Genomic DNA, 19,557 nt, shown 5'->3' on the forward strand with positions numbered 1-19,557 from the left:
CAAGTCAGAGGTGTCATATTGACTTTTCAAACTTTGACTCTTAAAGAAAAGCATGAAAAGTTTAAACTTTCATTAAAGTAAAAGATGTTAATTTACACAAGTTGAACCCCATTTGAACCAAATTAATCAGAGCATAGAATTTCACAATTTTTTTACATGCCAACATACTATAAACAACCAGATACATACACCTAACTACAATTCTGATCTGATTTATGGAAAGGAGAGTCTGACCTGTCTTTCTTCAACTCGTTTCTCTTCTCGTTTGTCCAGAACCTACGTGTGAAAAACTCACACACTAAGTCGATGACTTAGTGAGGCATAAAAAACATATATATAAAAACTCTAATTCAGAACAATGCATGAACATTTAATATGATTCTATCATTCATAACCATATAATATTTCATATAACATGTACATACATGCACCTGTATATTATCATCTTCACTAAGTGTGCACATCATCTATCACTCAGAGCAATTCATCAAGAATCAAATATAATAGTGTAATTCACGTTTATGTACTAAACTATAACACATATGATCATATTATGCACATGTGAAAATAATCTTCTGATGCAATTTCATTTCAATTTATCTTTGAATTGCCCATGCATATTATTGAGAACAGAAGGTACGTGAGTACACTGAGGTTGTGCACGAATGCTGTCACCACATCTCGAATAATTCCCACTAGGGGCACTGAATATTTGTCCTGAAGGACCACTATGTCCCGAAGTACCACTGATATGTCCCGAAGGACCACTATGTCTCGAAGGACCACTGATAATCCCTCGACTCTTGGCATGCCAATTATACCTACAACTCTCATTTTAAATGACATGGGCTTAAATGTGGATACACTTCACATTTTCATATCTCTCTTATCATTCATCATATAAACACATCATTCACTTCACATATACAAATATGATCACTCTATCTTTTCATATATCACTTTGCATTGTCCTTTGGTAATACCACTCATTACACATAATGTCATATTAAAACATGGATAAATTATGCATGTAATCACTTGCAAGTAGAATAATTCCATCTAAATCACATATCACATGACTTATAACTTATTCTTATATTTTATCATAAACATATACTCTTATAACTTCTTAATTCTTAATTTCATATAGCTCAATAATCACATGACTTATCTTATAAACATATATTCATATACTTTATAATTACATATTTTACTCCATTTCACACATAATCATGTAATTCACTTACACATATATCATTTTCATACCTAAATCATATAACCCCTATGTCTTCCTCATAAAGTTATACTATATGTTCATATAATCTCATTTTATCCTATAAGTCAATACTTATCTTATCTCTTATTCTCATATGTTCATATTTATCATATAACACATAAGATTTATTGCATATTTATCTCGCATTCCAACATCACTAATTCATAATATAATTTATATCATATCATCTATCTTATTCTTTATTTCTTAGTATGCACTTACATTACATAATCTATATTATACTTAAAAACATATATATATATATATACCTTTTATTATTTATTTTATATATAAATTAATCGATTTACTCAATTCAATTCCATATAACTCCTATAATCTTCTCATATCACTCCATAGCTTTTATCATACAACTAATGTATCATATTTTTATTTAAGCATATGAATCATTCCCATCTATCTTATCCTATATGTTTACATTATCACTTAATTGATCATACTACTATGTACTTTCCCAACTCACCTCCTTTTTATTTATGTAACCTTTACCTTTGCTTACTTAGTTCATATAATTTCTCATAAAATCACTTTTACAATATTCTCATATTATTACTTAAGTTATCTCATATCATGTATTCACGTAGTTATATTTCATTTCTATATATAACAAAGATCTTATCTTTTATATTCATATAATTTATTATCATACCATATGTTTATATCATCATAATATAGCATATATGCACATTAACCATATAATAAATATATACAATAACATGTCAACACATATAATTCATACACACATGTACTTCTATTTATGAATTCATGCATTTTACTATTGGAAATAGACTTGTCGCAGGTCTTATTTCCATTTAACATCATATACTACTAATATGCACTCACCTTGACCTCACTAAGTTCCAATCCACTTTTATGATTTCCTTTCTTCCGATCGAATCTTAACTTGATAATCGTTCCGGAACTTGCTCATTCTCGATATCTACACAACATGTATTGATACTTATCAGTATCCAATTGATATACTATAATCTATAATTTCATAAACTGAAATAACGATTTATCCCATTTCCCATTGAAGTGCATCGGTACATTCTACAGTGCATCAATGCATTCTTTAACATGTGCATCGATGTACTACTCATGCATCGGTACACATATCACCTTCGATGTTTTAATCTTAAGGGGGTGCATCGATGCACTCCTTATGCATCGATGCACTAATTGCATTCGATGTTCCTTTATTTGAGAGTACATCGATACACATTAAAGATGCATCGATGCACACTACCTAGAATTACATTTTAAGCACGAACATGTCTTGTTTTGACCCCAAATTCTACTTATTAATCCTTCTTTATACCTTAAAACTTATCTATACATATTTAAATCTTCTTATAATACTATAACACTTCACCATATCTCATAATTCACCATAATTCTTGATTCAAAGAATTTCATCAAATTTTCCATGTGTTCTAAATTCAATTCTATTACCTATAATTCTTAATTAACTCTTTAACAAGTCAAATCTATCTTTAGAACTTCAAAAACCTTTCTATAACAAAAGTTTATTTCTACACCCTTCATATAATTTCCTTTTTTAATTCTCTATTCTTGATGTTTAAAGCTTATATAAGCTTTCCTCAAGCTTATATAATACTCAAAGAATCAAAATAAACTTATAGATCCAAGAATTAAACATCTGAAATTAAACTTACCTTTAACTAAGACTTTCGGGGAGAAGAAGAAGTTGAAGAAGAAGACTCTGGATAGATTTCCTCATTTCACACGTTTTTATATTCCTTAAAAAGAGAGAATAAAAAATCTTCTCTTAGAAAAGACCATAATACCCTTGTTACTTTCCAACTTTACTATTAAATCCAATATCAAATTTCTTCAATTAAATCCATGAACTTTTAACTTATTTCGAAATCAAGCACATAGTTTTCAAAATTTGTAATTTAGTCACTGACCCTAAATTTCGGGATGTTACAAATCTCCCCTCCTTTAAAGAAAATTCATCCTCGAATTTTTACTGAACATATCAATAAGAACATATCTTCTAATGTTCTCATACTACCTCCTTTACTTAATATTTCCTTCCTTTATTTCTTCAACTACCTTTTTCCTTTATATATTTATCTACTGTCACTTATCATATACACAGTAACCCATAACCTCAATCCATTTATATCTTTCTCTCCTTCGATTTTGCATTTTCCTTTGACCTTTCTAAAATCCATATAATGTCACTCATCACATAGACAGTAACATCCATTGTCATCACTCAACATCATAAATCCATCTCTAACTACCTTATAATAATAACCAATTTCGTTTTCCATCCTCATTTAACCAAGAACACGACCTTAAATCTTCTTCCAATTTGATTAAACATACATTTTACATAATCGAACAATCTTTTCACCTCACCTTGCACATTTCTCTTACTTCTATATCAAACTTATTGTCTACTTTTCCATATAACCTTTATCATATCTGATCCTTTAAACTCAATCATTTTCATTCTTTATTCCCTTATTCCTTTATTTATTTCTTATACACAAATCATATCTTTCCTTTCATGATCCCATTCTCTTGTCCTATCACCTATATTAATCTATGTGTACCAATCTTCATTGCATCCTCATAACTTTGATATCCCCATTTACTTATACATAACTTTATTCTTTATCCTCTCTTGTACTTGTATTTTCTTCTTTAAAGCCACTTTTTAAAACATACCAATGTTTATCTCCTTGCCTACATCATATGTGTATGATCAAAATACATAACCACATCCAGATTCATATCATACTTGATTAACTTCACTTTATCTTTTCTTCCAAATCTTACAACTCTATCACCTTTACAATTACAATTAATAAACATCAACTGTTCAATTTAGGGCACAAGCCCTAATCATCCAATCATATACCTTCTTTTCTGTCAAAATTTTCCTTAACAATATCGTACTCAACTTTTCAAACTCAGACTTTTACTCATACACAATACTATTTCTCTATTTGAGAGTCAAACGTTATTGCTTTCTTTGTCTTGTAAACTGATCATCGATATACCCATTCTTAAACTCTTATTATCAATCCTTAGCTTTACTCAAACATATGAATCCTCACCTTCTTCACTATGTCACGTTATTATAATCAAAATATACAACTGTATCTCGATCCACCTCATCTTTTGTTGTCTTATCCTAACAACATCTCAAAATATTAAATTTCTATACATTTTCCATCACATAATCGGGTTAGCCAACTCTAACTCTTTTTGTCTTAGCTGCAAACCCTTATCATATTCGCACTCTTGCTTATACACAATATTATTCATTTGTTTCAAATTCGTAAACTCCATCTCCATATATCTGATACACTTGTCACTGATGCATTTATTCTTGAGCTCTTCTATAAGTACTCACCATGTCATTTGATCTTTTTAATGTTCTTATGGTGACACTTATTCATCATATTCTATCTTATCCACGTACTAACAAACTAATCCATATCGTTTTTCCAATTCAAAATAATGAAGATATTTTATCACTATTCTAATATGATTTCAATCTTCTAAAATCAACCTTTAATCTTATAGACACTTTCTGAGGTTTCTGCTCTTCATCCTGCCTGGCCAGGGAATGTGAATTTCTATCACCATCAGATTTGTCAGCTATCGATTCACTTCGACAAATTCTATAATCAATTTCTACTATATCATACAAATCTTATTTTATTAGCAAGACAGGATACTCCTTACACTATCAGATCAGAAATTTTCACTTTGAGTTGGCATGTATATATTTTTAAACCTTATTTGACTTTGGTTTAAGCCTAGAATCAGCTAAACCTTTGCTTTGATACCATTAAATGTAACACCCCCAACCCGTATCCGACCCGGATCCAAGTCTGAGGTGTCACATTGACTTTTCAAACTTTGACTCTTAAAGAAAAGCATGAAAAGTTTAAACTTTCATTAAAGTAAAAGATGTTAATTTACACAAGTTGAACCCCATTTTAACCAAATTAATCATAATATTAGAATTTCACAATTTTGTTACATGCCAACACACTATAAACAACCAGATACATAAACTTAACTACAATTCTGATCTGATTTGTGGAAATGAGAGTTTGACCTGTCTTGCTTCAACTCGCTTCTCTTCTCGTTTATCCAGAGCCTACATGTGAAACACTCACACGCTAAGTCGATGACTTAGTGAGGCATAAAATACATATATATAAAAACTCTAATTTGGAACAATGCATGAACATTTAATATGATTATATCATTCATAACCATATAATATTTCATATAACATGTACATACATGCACCTGTATATTATCATCTTCACTAAATGTGCACATCATCTATCACTTAGAGCAATTCATCAAGAATCAAATATAACAGTGTAATTCACGTTTATCTACTAAACTATAACACATATGATTATATTATGCACATGTGAAAATAATCTTCTGATGCAATTTCATTTCAATTTATCTTTGAATTGCCCATGTATATTATTGTGAACAGAAGGTACGTGAGTACATTGAGGTTGTGCACGAATGTTGTCACCACAGCTCGAATAATTCCCACTAGGGGAACTGAATATTTGTCCTGAAGGACCACTATGTCCCGAAGGACCACTGATAATCCCTCGACTCTTGGCATGCCAATTATACCTACAACTCTCATATTAAATGACATGGGCTTAAATGTGGATACACTTCACATTTTCATATCTCTCTTATCATTCATCATATAAACACACCATTCACTTCATATATACAAATATGATCACTCTATCTTTTCATATATCACTTTGCATTGTCCTTTGGTAATACCGCTCATTACACATAATGTTATATTAAAACATGGATAAATTATGCATGTAATCACTTGCAAGTAAAACAATTCCATCTAAATCACATATCACATGACTTATAACTTATACTTATATTTTATCATAAAAATATACTCTTATAACTTTTTAATTCGTAATTTCATATAGCTCAATAATCACATAACTTATCTTATAAACATATATTCATATACTTTATAATTACATATTTTACTCCATTTTACACATAATCACGTAATTCACTTACACATATATCATTTTCATAACTAAATCATATAACCCCTAAGTCTTCCTCATAAAGTTATACTATATGTTCATATAATCTCATTTTATCCTATAAGTCAATACTTATCTTATCTCTTATTCTCATATGTTCATATTTATCATATAACACATAAGATTTATTGCATATTTATCTCGCATTCCTACATCACTAATTCATAATATAATTTATATCATATCATCTATCTTATTCTTTATTTCTTAGTATGCACTTACATTACATAACCTATATTATACTTAAAAACATATATATATATATATATTATACTTAAAAACATATATATATATATCACTTCTATTATTTATTTTATATACAAATTAATCGATTTACTCAATTCAATTCCATATAACTCTTATAATCTTCTCATATCACTCCATAGCTTTTATCATACAACTAATGTATCATAATTTTATTTAAGCATATGAATCATTCCCATCTATCTTATCCTATATGTTTATATTATCACTTAATTGATCATACTACTATGTACTTGCCCAACTCACCTCCTTTTTATTTATGTAACCTTTACCTTTGCTTACTTAGTTCATATCATTTCTCATAAAATCACTTTTACAATATTCTCATATTATTACTTAAGTTATCTCATATCATGTATTCACGTAGTTATATTTCATTTCTATACATAACAAAGATCTTATCTTTTATATTCATATAATTTATTATCATACCATATGTTTATATCATCATAATATAGCATATATTCACATCAACCATGTAATACATATATATAATAACACGTCAACACATATAATTCATACACACATGTACTTTTATTTATGAATTCATGCATTCATTTTACTATTGGAAATAGACTTGTCGCAGGTCTTATTTCCATTTAACATCATATACTACTAATATGCACTCACCTTGACCTCAATAAGTTCCAATCCACTTTTATGATTTCCTTTCTTCCGATCGAATCTTAACTTGATAATCGTTCCGGAACTTGCTCGTTCTCGATATCTACACAATCATGTATTGATACTTATCAGTATCCAATTGATATACTATAATCTATAATTTCATAAACTGAAATAACGATTTATCCCATTTCCCATTGAAGTGCATCGGTACATTCTACAGTGCATCGATGCATTCTTTAATATGTGCATCGATGCACTACTCATGCATCGGTACACAAATAACCTTCGATGTTTTAATCTTAAGGGGGTGCATCGATGCACTCCTTATGCATCGATGCACTAATTGCATTCGATGTTCCTTTATTTGAGAGTGCATCGATACACATTGAAGATGCATCGATGCACACTACCCAGAATTACATTTTAAGCACGAACATGTCTTGTTTTGAACCCAAATTCTACTTATTAATCCTTCTTTATACCTTAAAACTTATCTATACATATTTAAATCTTCTTATAATACTATAACACATCACTATATCTCATAATTCACCATAATTCTTGAATCAAAGAATTTCATCAAATTTTTCATGTGTTCTAAATTCAATTCTATCACCTCTAACTTCTTAATTAACTCTTTGATAAGTCAAATCTATCTTTAGAACTTCAAAAACCTTTCTATAACAAAAGTTCATTTCTACACCCTTCATATAATTTCCTTTTTAATTCTCTATTCTTGATGTTTAAAGCTTATATAAGCTTTCTTTAAGCTTATATAATACTCAAAGAATCAAAATCAACTTATAAATCCAAGAATTAAACATATGAAATTAAACTCACCTTTAACTAAGGCTTACGGGGAGAAGAAGAAGAAGACTCTGGATAGATTTCCTCATTTCCCACGTTTTTATATTCATTAAAAAGAGAGAATAAAAAATCTTCTCTTAGAAAAGACCATAATACCCTTGTTACTTTCCAATTTTACTATTACATCCAACATCAAATTTCTTCAATTAAATCCATGAACTTTTAACTTATTTCAAAATCAAGCATATAGTTTTCAAAATTTGCAATTTAGTCACTGACCCTGAATTTCAGGATATTACACAACAAAAACAACAATCGAAAGAAAGAATAGTTGAAAGGAGCGCTTACCATCGTCCGAAGAGCTTCAACGTCATCGAGAAGTCTAAAAGCCGAAGGTATTAACGTAGATTTACAGAGTTTGGCGGATATTTAGGCAAAACGAAGCTTAGATTTGGGTTAAGGGTAAAAGAGGCTTTGATTTTGGTATAAGTTGAAATTTTCCAGCCACCGTGGGTGGTGGCTGGCGGCGGCGATTGACGCCGGCACTCGACGGTCGGCCAGTGATCAACCTCCCTCAGGCGAGGGTTTTTAGAGAGAATCGAGAGGATTCTCTCGTTTAGAGAGAGAAGAAAGAAGAGTAAATAAGAGAGGTTTTGGGCTGTATAAACCCTCCCCGAACGGTGTCGTTTAGGGGAGGAAATGTGTGTGTAATTCTATAAACGGGTAAACTACACCCGTGGTCCTTTAAGCTTTGTATTCTTTGCTTTTGGTCACCAAAATCAAGTTTTGCGTATTTTAATTTTGATTTCGTATTTTAATTATTTTTATTTTAGTCCTTACTATATTTATATATAATAATTTAGGGTAAATTACATAATTAGTATATAATCCTAGTAGTATTTCGAATTAGGTTAATTAATATTACAATTTTATATTTTATTCATTAATTATTATTGTAAGGTTAATTATAACATTAGTATAATTTCATAAATTAAGGATAACTTTATAATGTAGTATTAAATATTATAATAGGACTATTAATGTTTATATTAAATATTATTTAGTAATTATTTATTTTTATTTGTAAAGTAATTTAAATACAAATTTATAATTTATTGCAAAGGCACTAATTAATAAATATCGGTACTAATTTTAGGGGTTATGAGGGTGCTCATCTTTCCCCATACGTAACCGACTTCCGAACTCATTTTTCTAGTAAACAGACCCGAGTTGTATTATTTTAATATTATTCTTAAAAAACTTATTATAATAATATGACATTTTGGTGACCAATCTCACCAAATTAAAATATTGGTGGCGACTCTACAACATGGTGTTTCATCTTATTCAAAGAAGATAAACACTCACTTTTTCGAGACTAGTTACACTCTTTGAGGTGTACTATTTGCACTCTCCGTTGCTAGGCAGAGAAACGTCTCGACAATATTATCTAATAGGTATATATTATATAATTAATATATTTTTTCATCTATACAAAAATTCCGCCGTTAGTATTTTTTTGTTAAAAACTTTAAACTTTAAATGTTTATTAACAGATATGAATGTATTATCTAATAAATATTTAATCTATTAATTCTAAAATAAATTTAATAACTTTTATTAATAATATATTTAATATAATAAAAATTAAATTTAAAAATAATCATTAAAAATTAAAATATAACAAATTTATTAGAACCAAAAAAATAATTTAAATTGTCACTAAACCTTTCTGGTTTGCAATTGGCTACGTGGACCCATTTTCTTGAAGTTATTGGGATTACAGGTAGGATTGTGCATTTTCGGATATGGATATTATCTAATCCAAAATTTTGGATATTTGAAAATTTTGAATCATTAAAATTGTGATATGTATTTAATCCAAAAAAATTGGATATCTGAAATTTCGGATCGAATATCCGAATTCGAATATAAATTTTAATTTAAAAATAAAATTTAAATTTAACAAAATAAGTCATAATTAAAATTTATTCGATATGTATCCGATCCAATTATCCAATTTTTTCCGGATATCCGATCCGAATTATTCAAAAAATAAAAAAACAAATTAGATATCTAAATTTTCGGATCGGATCAACGAAATAGATCGATCAGATCGGATTGAAAAATCTTTGTACATCACACATGTTTAAAATTAGTAAATATTATTATAGAAACATTTTTATATTTATTATATTAGATGTTTAATGATAGAACAAATAATAAATATTGTTATGCTTCTTTTCTGACTTCACTTATAAACATAGATCAGTCATTAAATAAGATTTTTAAAAATATATGTAATCACTAACAAATATTATTAAGGTTATTATTTTACACAAACTTAGGGACCGAGCTCCTTTAGCTCCAAGGTACTCAGTCCTGTTAAAATTTGTATATTCGATATAATTTTAGTTTAATAGTATTTTGGTTTATGTAAAAATAAATATTTAAATTTAAAAAATATAAAAATTTATTAAATATTTAATCAAGTAGTGGTCGAACTAAAGAATGATAAGTATGTGTTCTCAAATTTTTAGTATAATTACAATTTAGGTCATTATAAGTTTAAATATTAGACAAATTATAAGTTGTCTTGTAAATTTTGAGTTTTTTATTATAAATTTAAGGTGAATACAATGTAGTATATGTAAAAAGATTTTCAACTATTTGACAATGAACGCTCATATCCCTACATATGCAGTGCTTGAACTCGAGACTTCAAGGATAACAACAATCTCCTTAATCACGAAGGTCGCTTGTTCATGTTGAATTTCGAGTTTAAATACCTAATAAGTCTTTATATTTTTCTTAAATAATCTAATATTTCGACTCCTGACAATATTTAATTTTAGCTCCGCCCTTGTAGAAACTACTTGTTTTTACTTTTAAACCTTAATTTTTACATCATATTTTTTAAACTATAAAGATCTTAAATTCTAAACTCTAAAATGCAAATCTTAAATAAGACTCATAAATTTAAAATAGACATACTTATCTAAACTTCTTAAGACTTGGTCTTGTTTAACATTTAAGATTTTTTAAGGTGAAACGCCAGCTTTTATTGAATAATGAAACAAATGTCTAAAAAATCTCATTTCCCATGGTGAGTTACAGCTTGGACAGGAGAAAACGCTAAAGTAACCTAAAACAATAAAATAAAATAAACGCTTTAAAAATTAAGGTGGTGTTTGTTTTACAGAAGTAAAAGATCTACAGTCTGCGGATTACATTTGCAACAGAAGAAGTGGACTAAAAGCCTGTAGTCTGTAAGAAGAAGACTGTTTGTTTTTTAACGCCTGCAAACTGCTAAAATAAACTGAAATATAAATAAACTGATTTTTTAAACTTAAAAGAATTTTGTAATAATGAGATTTAAATAATTTTAGTTTTACAATACTGAAATAATAATTCATAAAACTACAATAATAATTTTTTTTTAGAAAAACAATCGTCACCTTATTAATTATATTATAAGTCTCACATAATCACATGTATTATTAATTTTATAAGTTTTATAGAATAAAATTTATAAATGATCATTAAATTATATGATTTTTTTAAATATGCAATTATGTAATACTTTTAATTTTTTTAAATATATATTCATAATTTATTTTTATAATTATATGATATTTTTAGAAAATAGTTTTTAATTTATCAAATTATTTTATGATTATTTTTTATTTAATTGTGATTATATTTTAAAATTTTAAAAACATAATTTATAATTTTTTTATATTTTAAAATCTTAATTATCAAACAATGAAATCATTTTTTATTAAGTAATGTGGTTTAAATACTTACATTTTTGTATAAAAAGTTTAAATATAATTTAAAAATAACAAATCCAAAAAATATTATATTTAAACTTAAATCAAAATATTTAAAAATAACAAATCCAAAAAAATATTATATTTAAACTTAAATCAAAATAATTAAAATAAATATAAAATTTTAATAATATATAAAATAATTTATATGAAATAAAATTAAATAGCTATAATATAATATTAAAAAATTAATATTTAATTTATTTAAAAATTAATATCTATAATATAATATTAAAAAATTAATATTTAATTTAATTTAAAAATTAATATTAAAATTAAAATCAAATATAATATAATATAAAATTAAATATAAAACTTTTTTGAGGAGATTAGAAGACGTCTGCAGACATAAAACCACATTTGCGCCGTGCAGTCCATGCGCAGACGTTAGAAGAACTTCTATCTTCTAAAAAACAAACGGTCTGCAAAACCTAATGTATGCGTGTGGTCTACGCGACACAGACATAAAAACCTTACATACCTTACACAATAAAAATAAATACCATATTAGATAGGTGGTCTTCCCTCTTCTACTTAACCGAAGAAAACATTACACGAGCGAAGCAAGAAGAAAACACAAAGCCAAGATTGAGCCTGGGCAACAGCAGAATACAAACCACGACACCTACGGAGGATCAATCCATCTCCTATCCTCTTCTGCTTGAATCTCCACACACCTAGGTCCTTCCTCGACCCAATATCAATCCATTGAGCCGATATCTACATCTGCTGCCAGAAGGTGAGCCACCATGTTTGCTGATCTGGGAGTATACTAGAACCTGCATGTACGGAGAGATTCACCCTCCTTCGAGGTTCCCAAGTTAAGGTACTAATTTCTGAGAAGTCAGCTTCCTTGGAAGCTATTTTACCGATCTTCGACCGAGAATCACCTTCGACCACGATATCTTGAAAACTCAGCTCTGAAGCAAACTGGATCTCGTGGATAGCTACTGTCCTCTCATCTATGAACGTCGAAGTAATGTTTGTACTTAATCTTCGACATGCTCCTAAAATCAATCCTTCGTTATCTCTGATAATGATCCCTAGCCATGCTTCCTTATTGTGCTGCACAAATCGAATATCGAAATTAACTTTGACATCATGTGGGGGAAGAGATGGTTTCCAGTGGACAATGGGAGATCCCTGAGTGCCGTGAAGATGCAAGTTCACCCTGAAGAAATCAAGACATTGTGCACGAATTAAGGTAACAAATTCCTCCTTTCATAAGATCTGTCCCTGATGAAGTTGTTTGTTATGGACGAACCACAGTGCCCAAATTGTTACCATAATCTCAGCGTGATGAGTTTTTTAATTATTTCTTAAAAGTCGTGATAACCATTCAGTCAAATCAACCTTGTCAACATGCATCCTCCTTTTCAGTATCCATAAGGCATCTTGTCATAACTGTTTGGACAGTATACATTCTCTAGCAACATGCATGCACCTCATTTTCAGTATCCATAAGGCATCTTGTGCAAGATGGCCTGTTTATAACACGTCTTTGAAAATTTTTGATTTGTTGGTATGTAATTAAAAATGAACTTCCAAACCTGTAACCTAATCTTCCTTTGACAAGCGCTCGTCCAAGTGTTATGTAATGCGGCTCTTACAGCGGGTGGAACATTTACATCTTGGTGAAATTGACACGCACTTCGTCCGCCAAACAGACCAGATTTCTCCCCACTCCATACATGATAATCATCTTGGTGAAATTGGGAGATTGGGATCGCAATAATTAAATCTTCTTCCTTCTCCACAAAAATCAGACGCATCCTCCTTCCAAGTTTTCGAGACCTCCTGTTAAATCAGCAATCGTTATGACTGATTCATCTTGGGGAGATTCAATTCTTCTCAGCCTCTCACACGGAAGCCAGAAATCATTCCATACAAAGATGAAAGAGTCGTTTCCTACTTTCCATTGAAGACCCTCCTCTAATAGACCCTTCGTACTCCACACACACCTCCAAATGTATGAAGCCATCTAACCAAGTAGTCTCCAACCTTGCTCTGCCAACAATGCTATATTAAATTTGCCCATGTCAAGAAAACCCAGGCCCCTACGATCTTTCAACTTGTTCAACACTTCCCATGAGCACCAACGGATGTCGCGATTCTGTTCTAACTTTTGCCACCAGAATTGCGCCATTATACTTTCAAGATCCCTACACAACGTTTTCGGCGGGAATGTCTCAGGAAAGGCGGGTTAATATACGGCTAATATACAGCATTACCAGATACATTAAAATGTATTTAATAAATTCGGTTTAGCGGTACCTATTATGTTGACAACTAATAATGTTTTAGGTAGAAAATATGAAAAATTATTAAAAAATTTGGTAACCGGTAAACTTTAGTTATCGGTAAGTATCTATCCTTTTTATAAAAGTGTCCATACTTTTAACATATCAAGTAAATTTTACCGGTTTTGTCATAATGAATCTGGTTTTGTCATATTTTTACCTGTTATATTGTAAATTATCTATCCTTTTTATAAAAGTGTCCATACTTATTTCACTGTGAAAATATATTTATTATTATCTTTAGTTAATATTGTTAAATTTAAAATCTAAATAATATTTTATAAAATATCAAAACGATCAAATAAAATTTTGTGTAAATTAAATTATTAAATTAATATTGTAGGTGGAAAACATGAAACACTATTAAATAAATTGAAACATAAATTACATAACTTTAAAAGCAGTTTTAAATCCTAAAAAGTGTCGATACTTTTAAAAAATATATCGATCCAAAACGATATACCAGGTAAAAATATGATAAAACCGGTAACAAAATGATAAAACCGGTAAATTTAAAAGTGTCGATACGTTATATAAGGATCGACACTTTGTGAATTTAAAAGAGAAGCAGTTATAGCGCCTATAATGTGTCGATACTTTAAAAATATATATCGATCCACAACGATATAACAGGTAAAAATATGATAAAACCGGTATCAAAATGATAAAACCGGTAAAATGATACCGGATATATTGAAAGTGTCGATACTTTCGTAAGTACGTGTAATAAATTATCGACACTTTCAAAGAAATAGGTAATTATCCTTTCGAAAGTATCGACACCTGACATAAAAGTATCGACACTTTTATATTTGTATCGATTAAATATAAATAACATATCCGATGAAAATATAAAGGCCATAGCTAAATATCCTCTGAAAAAAGATAGAACAGACGAGTTTTTGAAATCGAAGAGTAATTGTTGCTGCATTTCAGAAGGCGTTTCTAAAGCGAAGTTTGTTTGTTTGTTGCTGCAGTCGAATCGAAAAGTATGTTGTCGAAACCCTAATTTTTTATTATTACAGTAATCGCGATAGGGTTTTTTATGTGTTGATTGGGGTTTTGGAGTAAGGAAGCATTTGGGACCGATTGCAGGTAGAAATAGATATTCAAGGAAAAATATAAATGTCGATACTTTTATTAAATATTATAGGTAGAAAATGATATTATAGGTTGTATAAATGTGCCGACACATTTTGGTGTGGCCATTCAAATTCATTCAAATTCTTTTGAAGAAAATCGTTTTACCACAAGAGTAGTTATCTATATTTGTATATTGAATAAAGTGTATGTAACGAAATAATTTGATTTGCGTAAACTGATATATGAAGGAAAAATGGAGTCAATGGGTTGGAAAATTGTTGGTGGAGCAGATGACTTTGAAATTGAGGCCGAGACTCGAAAGCAACCAAAGGGTGGATATATGTACTTCTAGTAAGTATCAATGTCCTTTTGTTATTATTGTTGAAATGGTAATTAGATTAAAGTATCGATAAACTTTAAATTGATTACAAATTTTAAATGTTAACAGTATGGCCGAATGCAAAAGGATGAAGGGAGATGGCACACAGAGCGGTTCGGTATGTAAAATGAAATTGACATTGAGTAGTATTAGTATTTAGTGTTAATGTATTGATTAAGAAACGTTTATGTTTAATATTAGGTGAAAAAAGATGTGAGGTCCAAATGGAATTCAATGAGTGATGCTGAAAAGGAACCTTACATCACACAGTCAAGGAATGATAGTAAAGAGTACAAAGAACGGAGGAAAGCACTAGAAAATAAGGTATTCATTAAACTTGTAAATTCGTTGATACAAAATATATAAGAACTATAACATTATATATTGTTAAAAAATGTAGGAAGTGTCGACAAGATGCAGCATTAAAAGGGTGAATTTATTAATTAAACACCTTAAGGAGAAGGATCAGTTGAATGTGCTGGGAGAAATAGGTTTTGGATCGTTGATCGGAGTAAGGGATCGACCTATTCGGAGGGAATTGTGTCGATCCTTGATGGCACAATTTGACGTCAGTCAGTGTATGGCTAAGTATGGTGATTATTCATTCCCTCTGGGGGTATCGACTGCTGCAGCCGTATTGGGGGTACAAAACAAAGGCAAAAGTGTTATAGAAGTCTGTAGGAGTAAGAACTGGAAAGCACTTGCCTCCAAATATGGTTTGAATCATAAGGTGACATATGCTGAAGTTGAAGAGGATATCAAAAGTGGATCTTACTGGGGGGATGAGCTGAAGGCCCGAGTTCTATTGTACCTTGTCGGGATATTTCTTTGTCCAACGGGTGATACGTCAACGAACAAGGAATATGAAGCTCATTTGCGATGAAGGCTTGAAGGGTGAATTCAATTGGGCTGAATATATCCATTCGAGATTGATTGAATTAATAATCACCTTTAAAAAGGGCAGCCAGAGATACCTCAAAGGGTGCATAGCAATCTTAGAGGTAAATGAGTTGAATCACTTTTTTGTGTTTTTATATAAAAATATAAATTTTATTATAAATGCAGGTTGCACTGTTCGATTTTTGGTCGGGCTGTGAGGCAGTGCCGGCTTATGAAAGAACCGGAGTGGCACGTATCCGTGCATGGGGGAAGGAAGAGGTGGTTAGAGTGATGGTGAAGTTGAAGTTGGATAGAGGGAAGAAGCAAGAAATGGTAATAAATGTAATTAAATAATATTAAGAATATAATCAATGTCTTAATATTGTAATTTAATTTTGAAGGTTATTGGCAAGGATGTAGAGGAGGCAGTGGAGGCAGAGGAGAAGAAAGGAGGGATGGTTGTATTGGGGGATGACGGTGAGTGGGACGACGGTGAAGCAAAACAGAGTAACTTCGACATTTTGATGTCTGAATTGGCTGATATCAAAAAAATCCAATTTGAAATCATGCAAAGACAATCAAGAGTCGAAGAGAAACTTGATCAAGTCATAGAGAAACTCGAGAGAGTCGAAGATACACTCGAGAGGCATAAGGGGGTAGTGGAAGGAAAAATAGATGGAGTGGTGAATGAAGTAGAGGTGTTGAGGGGTGAAGTGGTGAAAGAAGTTGGGGTGTTAAGGGGTGATATTAAGATGGTGACGGGAGAAAAATTTGAGGGAGTGGTGAAGGAGGTTGTGGATTTGAGGAGTGAACTCACGGGGGTGAAGGGGGTGGTTGATAAATACTCGGATGAAGGAGCTCAATCGAAGGGTGAAATAAAAGAGATGAAGAGCTATGTAGAAAAAAAGTACGATGAACTGAAAAAATATGAAGAAGAAAAGAGGGAGGAGGAAGAAGAAGAGATGGAAGAAATGAGGAGGAAAGAAGTCGATGTCATTTATACACCGGAGAGTGTTATAGCAGCAGTTTTGGATTCGGAATGTCCTGCACCCCAGAAGAAGAAGCAGAAGGTAAGTTTAATAAAAGAATACTTAATTTGATTTTTATTATGTTGTTGTGACAAAAATTTGTATGCAAAATTGTAGGTTGAAAAAGCGGATATTCCAAGCGGAATTGATGACATCGAAGCTGCAATTTGTGATTATTTATGGAATAGCGAGTTAGAATCGGGTAAGTGAAATATATTGTTTTGTGAGTGATATTTAAATATTTCATGACAACATATTAATCCTAATGATTCATACAGATATTCTGTAGTCTCAATGGGAAATCAATTCGCTACTGTATACGACGTTGCAACGTTGAAGCCTACGGAATGGGTTGGCGGTGTGGTAAGTAGAAAGTAGAAAATGTTAAAACTTATTGAATATGTTCTGATTGTGTAATTAATTTTGTTAGGTTATCGATTTGCTCGCCTGGACCATATGCTACGATTCTCAAAAGTCACTCCGGAGGATTGGCTACCTTCCATACCTCTTAGTGGTGAGTTAAATTAATAAATATTGAAAAGTAGTGTTATAGACGGTAAATTAATAATGTTTGTTGCGTAATTACAGCAACAGGCGTTGGAAGCCAACAACAAAGAAAGTGTTGAGAGTATTTCTACCTTCTGGGGTGTCATATTGGATAACTATGTGAAATTCACCGACTGTGAGAAGGTAAGACACCATACCAATTGCAAATGATGTTTTCGGATATAGAATGTTGAATTTTGTCAAATTGGGTGTGAAATTTGTTGCAGATCATGATCACAATAAACTACCATAATTCACATTGGTATCTGTTGGTGTTGGATATGGTAGATCATGTTGTAACAATATATGATAGTATGTTTACAACTGAAGCAGCTAAACAGAGAGTGAAGGATGCTAAGAGATTGGTATGTATGTTAGTTTGTTATGAAAGGACGTTATGTAAATTATAATGCATAATTTTTTTGGTGCATAACTTCTTCTATTTTAATGCAGATTAAAATATTAGATTCTTATAATAAGAAACGCATTTGGGTTGAGTCCTGTGGATCTCTAGGAAAGTATCCCTTGAAAAATTTCAAATTTGTGGAGCATAAGAAGAATAAGCAATTGAATGGGTATGAGATGTTATCACAAATAGAAAGCTTAATTTATGCAGTATTCATCATAATTGACATGTGTGGTTTTCAAATTTTGTAACAGATATGATTGCGGCATGTATGTGATGATGTGGATGGAATCGATCGGTTCTACAGGGGCAACTGGTGATTTTGTAAGTGGATAGAAAAAATCGTTTGTGGTAAAATTGTTAAAAGTCGTAGATTGAATGCTGTAGTTGACAATACTTAACGTTCTGACAATTTGAATATAGGTTGTTGGAGACTGGGATCGATCGCGAGTATTAAACGATCTCGTAAGCCACAATCAAAATGAACGAAGACAGGAGATAACAAAAGCTGCAATATTACATAAGAATAACAAAAGGATGCAATGATGTAAATGTAGGGTTAATTTTGTATAAGATTTATAATTTTGTATACGATTTATATTTTTGTATGTGAATATAATTATGAATGAGATGAGAAAAGTTAGCAGTATGTTGTTGTACATGTTTCTTATACACATGAAGGGTCATGTTGATACTTGGAAGTAAAAGGCAAATTTACAATATGGCCAACAGGGTGCACCCATAAAGTGTCGATCCATATATAACAAAGTGTCGATCCCAAAATCATCGAACCCAAAAGTATAATGTAATATGTAATTTTCAATCTAACCGGTACAATTATACCGGTTTTATGAGAGAATATGTCTAAATAATGTGTCGACACTAATATAGTTTGTTTCGATATTTGTTTTCCAGAATTAATGGAAAACAGGGTGCACCCATAAAGTGTCGATCCATATATAAAAAGTGTCGATCCCAAAATCATCGAACCCAAAAG

This window comes from Hibiscus syriacus, unplaced genomic scaffold (assembly GCF_006381635.1).
Source record: "Hibiscus syriacus cultivar Baekdansim isolate YM2019G1 unplaced genomic scaffold, ASM638163v2 tig00002840_pilon, whole genome shotgun sequence".
Classification (NCBI taxonomy): Eukaryota; Viridiplantae; Streptophyta; class Magnoliopsida; order Malvales; family Malvaceae; genus Hibiscus; species Hibiscus syriacus.